The sequence below is a fragment of the Pseudophryne corroboree genome, unplaced genomic scaffold (genome assembly GCF_028390025.1).
Source record: "Pseudophryne corroboree isolate aPseCor3 unplaced genomic scaffold, aPseCor3.hap2 scaffold_972, whole genome shotgun sequence".
NCBI classification, from domain to species: domain Eukaryota; kingdom Metazoa; phylum Chordata; class Amphibia; order Anura; family Myobatrachidae; genus Pseudophryne; species Pseudophryne corroboree.
This window is the reverse complement of record NW_026970552.1, coordinates 18,025-36,979: the sequence shown is the minus strand read 5'-3', so window position 1 is coordinate 36,979 and position 18,955 is coordinate 18,025.

Here is an 18,955-nt window from a genome sequence, read left to right as displayed (position 1 = left end):
ACTACGAGAAATAGATTTACCGGTGAGTAAAATCTTATTTTATATATATATATATATATATATATATAATATGACTTGGGGTTTGTTTTATTAGATAGATAGAGCATGTCCCTGTGAAGTGCCTTTTGGGGTTGTGGTTTTTCAGAAAGTTACAGGTTTTTTTTAATTAAGAGAAATATGCCCCATTATAGAGATCGGGCATTTCAATTTGTTGCGCCTGCGCAGTGGCCGCCAGCAGGGGGTGTACTAGAGTGCCTTCTCTTGAGAGCCGCAATATGGCCGCCTTCTCCCCGGTTATTCTGTAAATAGGAAAATAACCTCACAGGTTCACATAGGGCAGAGTTGCCACTACTAGTGCAGGGCTGTAACTTACAGTACTAAGGAAAAGCCATATACTAAAGCGGCACGGTGACCTTACCCCTCTCAGAGACACCAGGGCGCAGCACACTGGTACACACACCTGTTTGCTCAGGGCAGCACTATAGGACCCTCCTGTAATGCTGTGCTGGCGGCGTGTAGTGATCAGGGCACTGGGAGACTGGCTGGCTGGTCTCCGTCTCTGCTGCCTATAGAACTTCCACCTCTGTTATATATCAGGGCTGCTCTCCTGTTGTTATGATTCCAATACTCTGGTCTGGGGATATCTTATAGCAAGGACCTGAGTACTGGAACGTAATGCTTGGAAAGGGAGTGGGAACGGGAATAGCCCCTGGCGCCCTATCTCCGTTGTCTCGCCCGTGCTGTCAGAAATCTCTTGCGAGACTATGGTTGCTTGGGCCCATGGCAGCCGCGTTTGAAGGGCGGATTACGTCTGCCCAACTCCGATGCCCCCTCAGGTCTTAATGGGAGACAAAGAGAAATCCGAGACAGGGTGATAACAAGGGGCCCTCTACTAAACAACAAAGCCAGGGGCTCAAAACTAACTTTAAACTAGAGTATGTGCGGAAAACCGCCAGAGAAAAGGACAACCAAAATACCCACTTGTCCACTCTTCTACCCGGCACCGGCGAGTTCCAGAGAGGAGTGTGGGAGCGTAAACCTCCGCAAATGCACCAACACAGAATACAAAATAAAGCGGCCTAGGCCGCAGCACGCGGCAGAGCCGCCACTCACGAAAACCACACGAGATCCTCTAGCGACTGTTGCGGGTAAATGAGGACTGGAAGACTCCTTGGGAAGAGATGACAACACTAAGATTCAGGAACTCTGAGGACAGGAATGACCGGACACAGCAGAACTGGAACAGACGTCAGCAAACCAAAGCAGCATGCAGGAAGCTATTATCGGCGTCTGTGTGAAGCACTGAGAAGGTATTTAGCAGGGAGTCCTTCAATCAGAAGTTCAGAGCCTGATTAGCACAATGCCGTGCAGCTGCCTTGCTGCACGACCAGAAGACAAGTGTGTGTGTGTAGTTCACTTGATTGACCCTGCAAGGGGAGCGCAGTCCGTCCGTGGCGTCCCCGTTGCTAGGGTCCAGGCGGCTCAGCGCGCCCGGCGTCCTAGCGTTGCTAGGGAGCCGGCGGCTAGCACGCTCGGCGTCCCTAGTTGCTAGGCGCCGGGCCGCGAGGACATCGCGGACCACGGCGCCTAACACCTGTGTGTTCTCTTCCTCTCCTACCTCACACTGGAACTGGCCGCCCAGAGAACGAGAGGGCAGCGGCTGACATCAGAGAGGGTGCAGCAATCTGTGTGGGCAGAGCCCCTCACAGCAAGGTGTCCTTATGCTGTGCCCCGTGTAATCACTGTGATCCATACAGACTCTCACCCTGGTATGCTCTCTATTATTTATTTTTTTACACTGCGGCATGCTCGAGGGAAGGGAGCAGGCACCACCCCACCGCCACTACTCCTCCGCCAGCATCACTGCCGAGCCGGTCAGTGTTCCGGCGGCAATGAGCAGTAGGCAACCACCAGCAACAACAGTCAGGAAGCTGTTACTCCCGGCAGCAGTAGCGTCAAGCTGCAATTCAGCCAGCGGCACGATGATCCGGGAGACAGTGGCAGCACAGGGAAGCAGTACCCCCTCCAATCGCAGCACCAACTAGGAGACTGAGGCAGCAACCTGCCCCCAGCAGCAGCACCACCCTGATGATAGGTAAGATGCATTTTGGTGTCACAAGAAGGTGGCCGGAGTAGTGGCTGGCTGTGGTCACACCCCGGGGAAAAGTGATAGTGATTTCAGTGTTCCCTTGCGCGGGGATTGGATGTGTAGATGTATGGAGGCTATGTATATATAGATGTGAGCGGCAGTGTGCGGATGTATGAGAGCGGCAGTGTGCGGATGTATGAGAGCGGCAATGTACGGCTGTATAACTGCGTCGGTGTGCGGCTGTATGAGTGCGATGGTGTGCGGCTGTATGCGTGCGGCGGTGTGCTGCTGTAAGAGTGCGGCAGTGTGCGGCTGTAAGAATACGGCTGTAAGAGTGCGGCTGTAAGAGTGCGGGGTTGTACGGATGTATGAGAGCGGGGTTGTACGGATGTATGAGAGCGGCAGTGTATGGATGTGTGAGAGCAACAGTGTACAGTTGTGTGAGAGCGGCAGTGTGCGGATGTATGAGAGTGGCGGTGTACGGATGTATGAGAGCGGCAGTGTATGGATGGCAGCGTCATAGGGAGGGATGTCGGAATGCTGTTATAGGGTTCCTAATACAAAATGCCACGTTGGGCTTGATGGGCAGGTAGTGCGGCAAGCACACCCAAATTGGCATCTGACGTCGCCTGCAGTCCACACTGTTGTGAGGAGTCAGAGTTAATTTTGACTGTGTAGTGTACTCACAGAGGACCTACCGCCCGTCCCCTCCTCGCATCTGAGCAGCAGGTCAGGCTCTTATTTTCTTTTTAATCAGGAGAGGCCGAGTGAACTGTGAGCAGGGGGGCAGAGCTACATGGGACCCAGAGGGGCTGCTGTGCTGTCAGAGAGGGAGAGGAAGAGAGAGATGACGCTACTGCAGATCCCCAGCTGATTGTGAGGTGCCGGGTTGAAGGGTGATGTGATCACCCTTCTCCCTCGCTGCCGCTGGGGACCACATCTAGGCTTCCTCCATCGAGGGCATGCGGCGCAGCAGTGGGCAGCGTGTAATGAGTTTGTCTGACTCATTATACTGCTGCCTGTTGTGGACACCTCCGTCCGTACGGACTGGTGTACATGCCCAGCACAGAGGTGACAGTGTTGGTGGAAGTGCTGCCCAGTTCTGACCCTGCAGGCCTCCCTGATCTGACTGCGGCCGCTGCTACTGCTGCGGCCCGAAACCCCTGCCGGTCCCCTCCATAGACTTCTGCCTGTCCAGCGCTGAGGTACTAGGAGTATCCCAGCTGCGGGAAGGGTATGTCTCTGGCTTTCTCTCCGGCAGGGGAAGGTGACAGCGGCGGAGGAAGTGTTGCCCACCTCAGACACTGCAGGCCTCCCCGATCCAGCTGCGGCCACAGCTGATGCTGCCAGAACCCCCTGCTGGTCTCCTTTGTTGACTGCCGCATGGCCAGTGCTGAAGTACTGGGGGTAGGCCAGCTACGGGAAGAGTGTCTCTGCCTCGGGCTCTCTCTCTCTGTCAGGGGAAGGAAGGGCTGATTCTCTGGCACAACAGGGAGGGCTAGGCTGCAGGAACACAGCACTGGAAGAAACAGGAGGCCGAACTCATGACCAAAAAGTGAGCAGTGCAGTGATCAGCCCCCTAGTCTTTCCCTCTCTCTGGGTGCAGAGCTGTATTCTACAGAGAGAGCTGGGATGGGAAGAAGGGGAACGGCACCTGACACACACATACACGCGCGGCACCTGACACACACATACACGCGCAACACCTGACACACACACATACACGTGCGGCACCTGACACACACACACGTAGCATCAGACACAATAAAATAAACATGCAGCACCTGACCCACACATACACGCGCAACACCTGACACACACACATACACGTGCGGCACCTGACACACACACACACGTAGCATCAGACACAATAAAATAAACATGCAGCACCTGACCCACACATACACGCGCAACACCTGACACACACACATACACGTGCGGCACCTGACACACACACACGTAGCATCAGACACAATAAAATAAACATGCAGCACCTGACCCACACATACACGTGCAACACCTGACACACACACATATACACGTGCGGCACCTGACACACACACGTACCATCAGACACAATAAAATAAACACGCAGCACCTGACACATGCATATACACGCAGCACCTGACACATGCATATACACGCAGCACCTGACACATGCATATACACGTAGCACCTGACACATGCATATACACGCAGCACCTGACACATGCATATACACGCAGCACCTGACACATGCATATACACGCAGCACCTGACACATACATATACACGCACACCATCAGATACACACATACACACGCAGTGCCTTACTCACACACACATAGACACGTGCAGCACCTGAGGCACACACATGTACACGCGCAGCACCTGACGCACACTCATGTACACGCGCAGCACCTAATGCACACTCATGTACACGCGCAGCACCTGACGCACACTCATGTACACGCGCATCACCTGACACAGACATACGTATTCATGCACAGCACCAGACATACACTTGTACACACGCGGAGCACCTGATACTCACACACATATACACCCGCCACACCTGACACACACACACACACACACACACACACACGTGCGGCAGCTGACGCATACACACGCACCATCAGACACACTCATATATACACGCAGCACCTGACACACACATACACACAGGAGCTGACACACATACACAGGCAGCACCTGACACACACACACATATACACGCGCAGCACCTGACACCACACACTCACACGTACAAGCAATGCATTTCACGCCTACCTCCAGCCTCAGTTACAGGCTGCTGCCGCCTACCCCCCTCCCTGCATCAGCTGCAAAGGCAGCAAAATATTTTGACCAAAGTCTAAAGGCCCGTACACATTAAACGATGTCGCTCTGTGAGCTACATCGTCTAATGTTTCCCCTCCCGGGCCGGCCGGCGGCCGACTGTACACACTGAGCGATATGACCGCTCATATCGCTCAGTGACGTCACGCCCCCGCCAGCCCTGCATGAAGGTCGTGGACGACAGTCCACATCCTTCCTGCATGCCCTACCGACAGCGAAGATTGTTGCCGACCCGCGGGGCCGCGCATCGTTTGTCGCTGGCTGCATACACACTTAACGATAAAATGAGCGACGTCGCTCATTAAATCGTTAAGTGTGTACGGACCTTAAACAATTTGGTTTGGTTAATAAAATAATTTTGCACAGAACAGTGATGTTATACGAACATTTTCATTAAACATTTAAAAAATCAAATGTTTATTCTTACAGTGAAATTTTACATTTCTGAATAAAAAAAATAAATTTAAAAAAAGCGATGAAATTCCATAGACAAAAAACCTTACGGTTTCACATGTCCCATTAAGGCTTCTTAGACATGATCGAAATTTCAGAAACCTTTTGTAACTCTTCCACTCAAACTCCAAAAAGCAATGAAATTCCGATCATTAAGGCTGACGCCTTAATGGACGTGTTCCTTGCGTAATACAGATATGGTATGCCATCACAGCCTGTGGGTAAGTGCAGATTCAGCACTCTCACAGAGTGAGATTGCTGTCACTCACACAATGGTGGAGCTGCTAATTCACAGATTTGTGTGCTCATTGGAATACACACATGCAGTCTATGCAACTGAAGGTCTGAGCGGAAGACAAAGCTGCTCAGATGAGGTAAGAGTGTTGTTGATTGGAGGGAGGAGAGCGGTGTGGATGGGGGAACAGAAGTGTGTGGATAGAGGGAACACTAAGCAGCACTAATGGGGGGGACAGAAAAACACAGGGGGTAATTCAGACCGCAGCAGCAGCGATTGCAGTCTGAATTAGTTTGTGAGGTGCGCACGTGCAATGGCCGCACTGCGCGTGCGTACCCCAGGAGCCCAGTGAGATGCTATCACCCTGCCTGATTGATAGGCAGAGGTGGTTGCGGGGAAGGAGGGGGGCGTGCAAACAGCGTTAGAATGCCATTGGCAGGGCATGGTCTGCACAACGGAGGCGTTTCCGTACCACTGGGGGGTGGGCTGTGGCGGTTATCCCCCTGCCAAGAGCGCAGGATCCACTAAATTTACCTTCAGGATGTCAGCTACATGAATAGGGTAAGAGTGGTGTGGATAGGGGGTAGATTAAGCAGCAAGTATGGGAAGGGAGACAGAGCGGTGCAGATGGGGGAAATGGTGCAGATGGGTTGAAAACACTGGCATGGATGGGTAGAAAACTGGTGCAGATGGGAGAGAAGACAGTGTGCCATGTACTGGAGGAGGCAGAGTGACGTTGACAAAGGAAACACTGAGCAGCACAGAGAGAAGGAAACGGTGGTACAGACAATGCACAGGTGGGGAAAGACAGATGGTACAGATAACTTAGTACAGACTAGCACAGATGGGAGAACACAGCAGTAGGGATTGGGGAAGACCGGGCAGCATGGGGGTGTATAGGGGAAGTAAGTGTAGATGCATAGACCGTAGATGGGGTATTATAGTTTAGCAATTAACCAAGATGTTTGAGGGAGCTAAATGTGTATACTAAGTGAGATGGATGTATGGAGTTAGAAGGATGTTGTAACAAGGTGGCTTTGTTGTGTTGACTGAATGGGATGGTTGTGGGCACTGTGTGGGATGGGAGCACCACAAAACTGCTCAGACCTTCAGTTGCATAGACTGCATGTGTGTATTCCAATGAGCACACAAATCTGTGAATTAGCAGCTCCACCATTGTGTGAGTGACAGCAATCTCACTCTGTGAGAGTGCTGAATCTGCACTTACCCACAGGCTGTGATGGCATACCATATCTGTATTGCGCAAGGAACACGTCCATTAAGGCGTCAGCCTTAATGATCGGAATTTCATTGCTTTTTGGAGTTTGAGTGGAAGAGTTACAAAAGGTTTCTGAAATTTCGATCATGTCTAAGAAGCCTTAATGGGACATGTGAAACCGTAAGGTTTTTTGTCTATGGAATATATATATATATCACAAACATATATGATTCATACATATATCACACACACATACATGATACATACATGAGAAAGACCTGGGATGGTGATGAGGCCAGGGCCCCCTGCTGATGTTGCGTTGAGGAAGGCAGTGTTCCAGGGCGGATGCCAGTCGGGGAGAGCGCCGCGCAGCCCGGGAAAAATACTGCTGAGGAGCTACATCTGGAAGAGCCCCTGGGAGGGAGAGTGCCACATGCCCCATCCTGCGCGGCAGACTCTGCAGGCCTGCACATGGGAAGGGAGGTCTCTGGCCACACATACTAACCCTTCTGCTGAAGCCCCGCTGCTGTCCCCATCAGCGATCTCCAGCGGGGAGCGGGGCCAGGATGAACCTCAACCTGTGAGAACTATCTTCATGATCAAGAGATCTCATATGCAAGATAAGTATGTGTTGGGATAGGGCTGGGGAGGGCGGCTGCTCGGGCACACCCCCGTCAAGTTAAGGAGATTTAACTGAGGAAGCACAAGGGAACTCTCGTCTGGGGACAACAACTGCAGGGAGACCACATCTTTTCAGATGAACATGGGAGGGCGGAAGGCTGCCTAATACTGAAGCACCCTCAGACATTAAACCATATGCAACTAGAAGACTATTACAAGTAAAACCAATAATTGAAATCTGTAACCAAACCCCCCCCACCTCAAATGCCAGGCAATAAATTACCTTAAAAACAACAACCAGGCATTCCACAAAGATTAAACTGGGTCTATATCATTCAAAACTTTTAAAAAGTACTTACTATGCAATAATGTTTCAATTTGCATTACCCAGCAGAATTAGCTTTGCATATATAGATATAGTGCAGCAGAATATATTGGTGGTTGTAGTCAATTGTAATTACTCAGCAGAATTAGCTTTGCATATATAGATATAGTGCAGCAGAATATATTGGTGGTTGTAGTAAATTGTAATTACCCAGCAGCAGCTCTACTGCACTCAACATCACCAGTGCTCACAATATATATAATGCTATATACTATGCCATAGTGGTGCTTACTATATAACACCTCCTACTGCGTTCCCCCTGGCAATGAGCATGACACCCAGAGAGTGAAACCCCTGGCAATGAGCATGACACCCAGCACGTGAAACTCTTGGCGTTGAGCAGTTTTTGTAAAAGTAATTAGAAGCTTTACTGTAGGGCATAGTGTATCACAGATATTGTGGTGTGTGACATAATATGTTCCAAAGGGCATTAATGTGTGGGGCTTAACATGGTGGAAATTACTGTACTTTTTTCCCTGTGGTGGCCGAGGTCTGTTGGTGCAGGGTCAAGAACTAGGGTGTAAGGTAGTCTTTGCCTGCAAGGCTACGCTCATTTTATGGAGACCATACCCATACATTTAAGTGTGGCATATACCTGCGCTTGCTCGCGGGGTGAGAACATCTCCCTAATTGAATTCAGCGATATGAATAGAGGTTGTGCAGCAGCCACAGAAAGGGTTAATCTCTGCAGCTTGTCACTAAATTACATTGTTGCAATTTTAGCTGGGAGCTGCAATAATTACTCTAATACATAACACAGCCAACACTTCTATATTCACACAATATACTGCATGGTGAATATAGAAGTGGTGCTTGCTAAACAGCACCTCCTACTGCATTCCACATCACCGCTGGTCACACTCATATCAGGCCCATAATGCTGTATACTATGCCATAGTGGTGCTTACTATATAACACCAGGTGCTGTGCAGTGGTCAAAACACACTAACTGGTCCCATGCTGTTGTTGAACTAAAGGCCTATACACACGATGAGATTCGGTCTATGCTAATAGGTTTAAAAAGGTTACATAAAAGCTACTTTATGTATTTATTCATTAAAGTTTTTAAGTTGTATTTTACAACCATACAATGATATGATATATAATGTATCGTATAATCATTACATAATGTTGATGGCATTGAATTGTCTCTGCCTTGACTAGTGGCAGCAGCTTCAGCACTAGGTGGAAGTGGATCTTGATCTTTCCCTATTTCTCTAACGTCCTAGTGGATGCTGGGGACTCCGTCAGGACCATGGGGAATAGCGGCTCCGCAGGAGACAGGGCACAAAAGCAAGCTTTTAGGATCACATGGTGTGTACTGGCTCCTCCCCCCATGACCCTCCTCCAAGCCTCAGTTAGGTTTTTGTGCCCGGCCGAGAAGGGTGCAATCTAGGTGGCTCTCTTAAAGAGTTGCTTAGAAAAAGTTTTTAGGTTCTTTATTTTCAGTGAGTCCTGCTGGCAACAGGCTCACTGCATCGAGGGACTTAGGGGAGAGATTTTCAACTCACCTGCGTGCAGGATGGATTGGATTCTTAGGCTACTGGACATAGCTCCAGAGGGAGTCGGAACACAGGGCTTGCCCTGGGGTTCGTCCCGGAGCCGCGCCGCCGACCCCCCTTGCAGATGCTGAAGATGAAGAGGTCCGGAACCAGGCGGCAGAAGACTCTCAGTCTTCATCAGGTAGCGCACAGCACTGCAGCTGTGCGCCATTGTTGTCAGCACACTTCACACAGCGGTCACGGAGGGTGCAGGGCGCTGGGGGGGGGGCGCCCTGGGCAGCAATGTATAATACCTGTATGGCGAAAAATACATCACATATAGCCCTTGAGGCTATATGGATGTATTTAACCCCTGCCAGATATCTAAAACTCCGGAGAAGAAGCCCGCCGAAAAGGGGGCGGGGCCTATTCTCCTCAGCACACAGCGCCATTTTCCCTCACAGAAAGGCTGGTGGGAAGGCTCCCATGATCTCCCCTGCACTGCACTACAGAAACAGGGTTAAAACAGAGAGGGGGGGCACTGATTTGGCGATATGTATATATATTAAAATGCTATAAAAGGAACACTTATATAAAGGTTGTCCCTGGATAATTATAGCGTTTTGGTGTGTGCTGGCAAACTCTCCCTCTGTCTCCCCAAAGGGCTAGTGGGTCCTGTCCTCTATCAGAGCATTCCCTATGTGTGTGCTGTATGTCGGTACGTGTGTGTCGACATGTATGAGGAAAATATTGGTGAGGAGGCGGAGCAAATTGCCTGTAATGGTGATGTCACTCTCTAGGGAGTCGACACCGGAATGGATGGCTTATTTATGGAAATTACGTGACAATGTCAACACGCTGCAAGCCGGTTGACGACATGAGAGGGCCGGCGAACAAATTAGTATCTGTCCAGGCGTCTCAAACACCGTCAGGGGCTGTAAAATGCCCATTTACCTCAGTCGGTCGACACAGACCCAGACACGGACACTGATTTCAGTGTCGACGGTGAAGAAACAAACGTATTTTCTTTTAGGGCCACACGTTAAGGGCAATGAAGGAGGTGTTACATATTTCTGATACTCCAAGTACCACAAAAAAGGGTATTATGTGTGAGGTGAAAAAACTACCTGTAGTTTTTCCTGAATCAGATAAATTAAATGAAGTGTGTGATGATGCGTGGGTTTCCCCCAATAGAAAATTATTGGCGGTATACCCTTTCCCGCCAGAAGTTAAGGCGCGGTGGGAAACACCCCTCAGGGTGGATAAGGCGCTCACACGCTTATCAGAACAAGGGGCGGTACCATCTACGGATAGGGCCGTACTTAAGGAGCCAGCTGATAGGAGGCTGAAAAATATCCTAAAAAGTATACACACACATACTGGTGTTATACTGCGACCAGCGATCGCCTCAGCCTGGATGTGCAGAGCTGAGGTGGCTTGGTCGGATTCCCTGACTAAAAATATTGATACCTTTGACAGGGACAGTATTTTATTGACTATAGAGCATTTAAAGGATGCATTTCTATATATGCGAGATGCGCAGAGGGATATTTGCACTCTGGCATCAAGAGTAAATGCGATGTCCATATCTGCAAGAAGATGTTTATGGACACGACAGTGGTCAGGTGATGCAGATTCCAAACGGCACAAAGATGTATTGCCGTATAAAGGGGAGGAGTTATTTGGGGTCGGTCCATGGGAACTGGTGGCCAGGGCAACTGCTGGAAAATCCACCGTTTTTTACCCGTAGTCACATCTCTGCAGAAAAAGACACCGTCTTTTCAGCCTCAGTCCTTTCGTCCCTATAAGAGTCATATCTGCCCAGGGATAGAGGAAAGGGAAGAAGACTGCAGCAGGCAGCCCATTCCCAGGAACAGAAGCCCTCCACCGCTTCTACCAAGTTCTCAGCATGACGCTGGGACCGTACAGGACCCCTGGATCCTACAAGTAGTATCCAAGGGGTACAGATTGGAATGTCGAGAGGTTTCCCCCCTCGCAGGTTCCTGTAGTCTGCTGTACCAATGTCTCCCTCCGACAGGGAGGCAGTATTGAAAACAATTCACAAGCTGTATTCCCAGCAGGTGATAATAAAATTACCCCTCCGACAACAAGGAAAGGGGTATTACTCCACACTATATGGTGGTACTGAAGGCTAGGTGAGACCTATTCTAAATCTGAAAAATTTGAACACTTGCAAGGGTTCAAATCCAGATGGAGTCACTCAGAGCAGTGATAGCAAAGAACAAGGGGACTATATGGTGTCCCGGGACATCAGGGATGCTTACCTCCATGTCCCAAAATTTGCCTTTTCTCACCAAGGGTACCTCAGGTTCGTGGTACAGAACTGTCACTATCAGTTTCAAGACGATGCCGTTGGATTGTCCAAGGCACCCCGGTGCACCAAGGTAATGACCGAAAGGAGGATTCGTCTTCAAAGAAAATGGACGACCTCCTGATAAGAACAAGGTCCAGAGCACAGTTGGAGGTCGGAGTAGCACTATCTCAAGTAGTTCTACGACAGCACGGGTGGATTCTAAATATTCCAAAACCGCAGTTGTTCCGACGACACGTCTGCTGGTCCTAGGGATGATTCTGGACACAGTCCAGGAAAAGGTGTTTCTCCCAGAGGAGAAAGCCAGGGAGTTATCCGAGCTAATCGGGATCCTCCTAAAACCAGGAAAAGTGTCAGTGCATCATTGCACAAGAGTCCTGGTAAAAATGGTGGCTTATTACGAAGCACTTCCATTCGGCAGATTTCACGCAAGAACTCTTCAGTGGGATCTGCTGGACAAATGGTCCGGATCGCATCTTCAGATGCATCAGCGGATAACCCTATATCCAAGGACAAGGGTGTCTCTCCTGTGGTGATTACAGAGTGCTCATCTTCTAGAGGGCCGCAGATTCGGCATTCAGGATTGGATGCTGGTGACCACGGAGGCCAGCCTGAGAGGCTGGGGAGCAGTCACACAAGGAGTGTGATCAAGTCTGGAGAATTCTCTCCACATAAATATACTGGAGCTAAGAGCAAATTTATAATGCTCTAAGCTTAGCAAGACCTCTGCTTCAAGGTCAGCCGGTATTGATCCAGTGGGATAACATCACGGCAGTCGCCCACGTAAACAGAAAGGGCGGCACAAGAAGCAGGAGGGCAGTGGCAAAACTGCAAGGATTTTTCGCTAGGCGGAAAATCATGTGATAGCACTGTCAGCAGTGTTCATTCCGGGAGTGGACGACTGGGAAGCAGACTTCCTCAGCAGGCACGACCTCCACCCGGGAGAGTGGGAACTTCATCGGGAAGTTTTCCGCATGATTGTGAACCGTTGGGAAAGACCAAAGGTGGACATGATGGCGTCCCGCCCGAACAAAAAATGGGACAGGTGTTGCGCCAGGTCACGAGACCTTCAGGCGATAGCTGTGGACGTCCTGGTAACACCGTGGGTGTAACAGTCGGTGTATGTGTTCCCTCCTCTGCTTCTCATAACCAAGGTATTGAGAATTATAAGACATAGAGGAGTAAGAACTATACTCGTGGCTCCGGATTGGCCAAGAGGGACTTGGTAACCGGAACTTCAAGAGATGCTCACAGGGGACTAATGGCCTCGGGAGCTAAGAAGGGATTTGCTTTCAGCAAGTACCATGTCTGTTCCAAGAGGAACCGTGGCATCGGCCTTTAAGAAAGGACCTGCTCCAGCAGGGACCTTGTCTGTTCCAAGACTTACCGCGACTGCGTTTGACGGCATGGCGGTTTGAACGCCGGATCCTAAGGGAAAAGGCATTCCGGAAGAGGTCATACCTACCCTGGTCAAAGCCAGGAAGGAGGTGACCGCACAACGTTATCACCACATGTGGTAAAAATATGTTGCGTGGGTGAGGCCAGGAAGGCCCCACGAAAAAATTTCAACTAGGTCGATTTCTGCACTTCCTGCAAACAGGAGTGTCTATGAGCCTCAAATTGGGGTCCATTAAGGTTCAAGTTTCGGCCCTATAGATTTTCTTCCAGAAAGAATTGGCTTCAGTTCCTGAAGTCCAGACGTTTGTCAAGGGAGTATTGCATATACAGCCCTTGTGTGCCTCCAGTGGCACCGTGGGATCTCAACGTACTGTAGTGTTGGGATTCCTCAAATCATATTGGTTTGAACCACTCAAATCTGTGGATTTGAAATATCTCACATGGAAAGTGACCATGCTGTTGGCCCTGGCCTCGGCCAGGCGATTGTCAAAATTGGCGGCTTTGTCTTACAAAAGCCCATATTTAATTTTCCATTCGGACAGGGCAGAACTGCGGACTCGTCCCCAGTTTCTTCCTAAGGTGGTGTCAGCGTTTCACCTGAAACAACCTATTGTGGTGCCTGCGGCTACTAGGGACTTGGAGGACTCCAAGTTGCTAGACGTTGTCAGGGCCCTGAAAAAAAAAAAATATATATATATATATATATAATTCCAGGACGGCTGGAGTCAGAAAGTCTGACTTGCTGTTTATATTGTAGGCACCCAAAAAGCTGGGTGCTCCTGCTTCTAAGCAGACTATTGCTCGTTGGATTTGTAGTACAATTCAGCTTGCACATTCTGTGGCAGGCCTGCCACAGCCAAAATCTGTAAATGCCCATTCCACAAGGAAGGTGGGCTCATCTTGGGCGGCTGCCCGAGGGGTCTCGGCTTTACAACTTTGCCGAGCAGCTACTTGGTCAGGGGCAAACACGTTTGCAAAATTCTACAAATTTGATACCCTGGCTGAGGAGGACCTGGAGTTCTCTCATTCGGTGCTGCAGAGTCATCCGCACTCTCCCGCCCGTTTGGGAGCTTTGGTATAATCCCCATGGTCCTGACGGAGTACCCAGCATCCACTAGGACGTTAGAGAAAATAAGATTTTACTTACCGATAAATCTATTTCTCATAGTCCGTAGTGGATGCTGGGCGCCCATCCCAAGTGCGGATTGTCTGCATTACTTGTACATAGTTATTGTTACAAAAAAATCGGGTTATTGTTGTTGTGAGCCATCTTTTTAGAGGCTACTTCATTGTTATCATACTGTTAACTGGGTTCAAATCACAAGTTGTACGGTGTGATTGGTGTGGCTGGTATGAGTCTTACCCGGGATTCAAGATCCTTCCTTATTGTGTACGCTCGTCCGGGCACAGTACCTAACTGAGGCTTTGAGGAGGGTCATGGGGGGAGGAGCCAGTACACACCATGTGATCCTAAAAGCTTGCTTTTGTGCCCTGTCTCCTGCGGAGCCGCTATTCCCCATGGTCCTGACGGAGTCCCCAGCATCCACTACGGACTATGAGAAATAGATTTATCGGTAAGTAAAATCTTATTTTTACCCTCCACCTTTTTGTTCTCCATTTTTTAATGTGTGGAATTATATGCCAGTAATATATCTGGAATTAGACGGTGGTAATGTCTGGAATTAGATACCACTAGATAGATACCAGATATCACTGTGACTGGAATGATGACATATGCACAGTGACAGGACACTACCACAGCACCCTACAGCAGCCATATGCGGCACAAGACACTGGAGTATTAGTAATGTACTGTAGTATACTGAGCACCACAAGACAATGAGTAGTGATACGGAGCACTGATGAGATTACTAGAACTGACACTGAGCAGCCAGATGCAGCACTGGACTATTAGTAATGTTCTGTAGTATACTGAGCACCACAATGCAGCACAAGACAATGAGCAGTGATACTGAGCACTGATGAGGATACTAGAACTGACACTGAGCAGCAAGATGCAGCACTGGACTATTAGTAATGTACTCTAGTATACTGAGCACCACATTGCAGCACAAGACAATGAGCAGTGATACTGAGCACTGATGAGGATACTACTGAGAACTGACACTGAGCAGGAGAGACACACTACAATTTCATCTTGCGCCTCTTTTTTATTTATCTTTGCATCATGTGCTGTTTGGGGCTATTTTTTTAAGTGCCATCCTGTCTGACACTGCAGTGCCACTCCTGGATGGGCCAGGTGTTTGTGCTGCCCACTTTGGTCGCTTAGCTTAGTCATCCAGGGACCTTGGTGCAAATTTTAGGACTAAAAATAATATTGGGAGGTGCTGCCCACTTTGGTCGCTTAGCTTAGTCATCCAGGGACCTTGGTGCAAATTTTAGGACTAAAAATAATATTGGGAGGTGTGAGGTGTTCAGAATAGACTGGAAAGGAGTAGAAATTATGGTTATTGAGCTTAATACTATAGGATCAAAATTACCCCCAAATTCTATGATTTTAGCTGTTTGAGGTTTTAAAAAAAAATCACCCGAATACAAAACCCGAAAGGGTGGTTTTGCCAAAACGCGTCCGTATCCAAAACACAACTGCAGATCCGAAACCAAAACCAAAACATGAAACACGAAAAATGCCCGCTGCACATCTCTAGTTAGGGGAGAAGCATGTAGCCTTGTAGACTATGCACAGCTATATCTAGAAAAATATACGATCTAATCTTTAACCAACCAATGCAAGAAAGTATTTAATGTGAAAATACGAAACACTAGACTAATTGGAGGTGCGCCCTAAAGCAAATTACAATGTTAGGATTAGGGGGTTCGGAAAGACCTCTAGTGTAAACACTACTATATACATTTTAAGATAGGAAGGTACAAATTACATATTCACATTGCATCTATGGGCTGGATTCAAATGTCCCTTTCCTCCCTCAATCGTGCCCGTCAGCAGCTATTCTAATGTTGCTGCCAACGGGTGCGACATGTTTATTTCAGCTCGCTACCCCCAGGGGAAACAAGCTGAAATGTGTGCAAAGAGACCCATTTGGGCAACCAAACGGTGTCTTTTCATGATCGCGCCCATTACTTTATTCAGGTTTAGGTGCTTTGTGCACCTAAACCAGAGTGTAATGGGCGCAATAATTGAGGGCATTTGAATTTCCCTTATATGTGTGTGTGTGTGATATACACACAGACACACATACTGTATTTCTTTATATTCATGTCCTGCCCCCTACTCTGTCAGACCCCTTCCCCTCTACTTTTCTGACCCCAAACGCCACTCATTCTTGTTGAGTGCTGGTGGGCCCATTCAGAATTTTGCTATGGGGCCCACAAAGGTCTAGTTACGCCACTGGGCAGGGTTATAGAGGAGGCGGTGCAAGGCATCCTGGGAACAGTCAAAGCTTTAGCCTGTTGGTGCCTTGGATCAAGATCCAACTCTACACCCCGATGTTAGTGTAGTGCCTTTTGGGGTTAAGGTTTTACAGAAAGTTACAGGTTTTTTTAATTTAGTAAAATATGCCCCATTTTAAAGATAGGGCATTTACATTTGTTGCACCTGTGCAGTACATAGCAGCCTGCAGGGCATGTACAGTGGCTTCATTTGGGTGCACATACATTGCCGGCTCCTGGTCGCAAACTGAAATTATTGTGTGTAAGTGGAATTAGCGGTGTTTATGTCATACAGGGGGGTGGGGGAGGTTTGTGGTTGGTGGGGGGCACGCTGTGTGATTATTATCCTGCATCTATACATACATGCGCTAACACCTGGACATACACTGATGTACCCACACCTAATATCCATACATACACGCCCTGACACCTGGACATACACCAACATTCCCACACCTGCATCTATACATACACATGCTGACACCTGGACATACACCAACATACAAGCACCTGCATCTATATATACACGCGCTGACAAATGGACATACACCGACGTACCCACACTTGCATCTATACATACATGCACTGACATCTGGACATACAAGCACCTGCATCTATACATACACGCGCTGACACCTGAACCTACACTGACGTTCCCACACCTGCATCTATACATACACATTCTGACACCTGGACATACACAGACGTACCCACACCTGCATCTATACATACACGCGTTGACACCTGGACGTACACTGATGTACACACACCTACATCTATATATGCATGGATGCAAATGTGGGTACGTCTGTATACGTCCAGGTGTTAGCATGTGTATGTATAGATGTTAGGTGTGGGTACATCAGTGTATGTCCAGGTGTCAGCACATGTATGTATAGATTCACATGTGGGTAAGCCGGTGTACGTCCACGTGTCAGCATGTGTAGGTATAGATGCAGGTGTGGGTACGTTGGTGTACGTTTAGGGGTCAGCGTGTTTATGTATAGATGTTGGTGTGTGTATGTCAGTGTACGTACAGATATAGGTGTGTGTATTAGAGATGAGCGCCTGAAATTTTTCGGGTTTTGTGTTTTGGTTTTGGGTTCGGTTCCGCGGCCGTGTTTTGGGTTCGAACGCGTTTTGGCAAAACCTCACCGAATTATTTTTGTCGGATTCGGGTGTGTTTTGGATTCGGGTGTTTTTTTCCAAAAACACTAAAAAACAGCTTAAATCATAGAATTTGGGGGTCATTTTGATCCCAAAGTATTATTAACCTCAAAAACCATAATTTACACTCATTTTCAGTCTATTCTGAATACCTCACACCTCACAATATTATTTTTAGTCCTAAAATTTGCACCGAGGTCGCTGTGTGAGTAAGATAAGCGACCCTAGTGGCCGACACAAACACCGGGCCCATCTAGGAGTGGCACTGCAGTGTCACGCAGGATGTCCCTTCCAAAAAACCCTCCCCAAACAGTATATGACGCAAAGAAAAAAAGAGGCGCAATGAGGTAGCTGACTGTGTGAGTAAGATTAGCGACCCTAGTGGCCGACACAAACACCGGGCCCATCTAGGAGTGGCACTGCAGTGTCACGCAGGATGGCCCTTCCAAAAAACCCTCCCCAAACAGCACATGACGCAAAGAAAAAAAGAGGCGCAATGAGGTAGCTGACTGTGTGAGTAAGATTAGCGACCCTAGTGGCCGACACAAACACCGGGCCCATCTAGGAGTGGCACTGCAGTGTCACGCAGGATGTCCCTTCCAAAAAAACCCTCCCCAATCATGTATAAAGAAAGAAAAAAAACCACGGTTAGGTGGTATATACAATTATGGACGGGCTGCCGAGTGCCGACACAGAGGTAGCCACAGCCGTGAACTACCGCACTGTACTGTGTCTGCTGCTAATATATAGACTGGTTGATAAAGAGATAGTATACTCGTAACTAGTATGTATGTATAAAGAAAGAAAAAAAAACCACGGTTAGGTCACTGGTATATACAATTATGGACGGGCTGCCGAGTGCCGACACAGAGGTAGCCACAGCCGTGAACTACCGCACTGTACTGTGTCTGCTGCTAATATATAGACTGGTTGATAAAGAGATAGTATACTCGTAACTAGTATGTATGTATAAAGAAAGAAAAAAAAACCACGGTTAGGTCACTGGTATATACAATTATGGACGGGCTGCCGAGTGCCGACACAGAGGTAGCCACAGCCGTGAACTACCGCACTGTACTGTGTCTGCTGCTAATATATAGACTGGTTGATAAAGAGATAGTATACTCGTAACTAGTATGTATGTATAAAGAAAGAAAAAAAAACCACGGTTAGGTCACTGGTATATACAATTATGGACGGGCTGCCGAGTGCCGACACAGAGGTAGCCACAGCCGTGAACTACCGCACTGTACTGTGTCTGCTGCTAATATATAGACTGGTTGATAAAGAGATAGTATACTCGTAACTAGTATGTATGTATAAAGA